This window comes from Myotis brandtii, unplaced genomic scaffold, assembly GCF_000412655.1.
Source record: "Myotis brandtii unplaced genomic scaffold, ASM41265v1 scaffold305, whole genome shotgun sequence".
In the NCBI taxonomy this organism is placed as follows: Eukaryota; Metazoa; Chordata; class Mammalia; order Chiroptera; family Vespertilionidae; genus Myotis; species Myotis brandtii.
Window position 1 is genome coordinate 218,990 of NW_005361652.1, and position 907 is coordinate 219,896.

At 42.6% G+C, this 907-nt stretch overlaps 1 pseudogene; it reads left to right on the forward strand.

Moving 5' to 3' along the window:
• Nucleotides 1–873, forward strand: part of LOC102240632 — a 3,888-nt pseudogene extending 3,015 nt beyond the window's left edge.
• Nucleotides 874–907: the final 34 nt, after the last annotated feature.

The following is a 907-nucleotide window of genomic DNA, read 5'->3' on the forward strand; positions in this document are numbered from 1 at the left end:
TTTCTTAGAGAGCAGCTGAGAGGCCGGCAAGGAAGGCGGGGAACCTGGCTTCCTCCATCACTGGAGCAAGCAAGCCTCCCTGTTCGTGTCAGCTGCCTAGCTGCCGGCCGCCATCTTGGTTGGCAGTTAATTTGCATATCTCAGTGATTAGCCAATGGGAAGTGTAGCGGCCGTACGGCTAATTACCATGTTTCTCTTTTATTAGATAGGATAGCTACCATAGATTATTATTCCTCTGATGGATCTGGACAAAGAAATGAAAACCTTCTGTAGAGGATTCATCATTCTAGATGCCATTAAAAACATGGTGATGATTCATGGGAAAAGAATCAACATTAACAGGAATTCACAGATTACTTTGAGGGGTTCAAGACTTCAGTGGATGAAGTAACTACAGATGTGGTAGAAATAACAGGAGAGCTGGAATTAGAAGTGGAGCCTGAAGATATGTCTGAATTGCTGCAACCTCAGAATAAACTTTTAACAGATGACAAGTTGCTTCTTATGGAAGAGCAAAGACAGTGGTTTATTGAGATGGAATCTACTCCTAGTGAAGATTCTGTGAAGATTGTAGAAATAAGGGCACAGGATTTAGAATATTACATAAACTTAGTTGACAATGCAGTGGCAGGGTTTGAGAGGACTGACTCTAAATTTGAAAGAAGTCCTACTCTGGGTAGAACGCTATCAAAGAGTATCTCTAATGCTACAGAGAAATCATTCCTGAAAGGAAGTCAATTAATGAGGCAAAGTTCATTATTGTTTTACTTTAAGAAATTGCCACAGCCAGCCCAACCTTCAGGAACTACTACCCTAGTCAGTTAGCAGCCATCAACGTTGAGGCAAGACCCTTCACCAGCAAAAAGATTATGATTTGAAGGCCTGGGATTGGTGGGGGCGGGGGGGT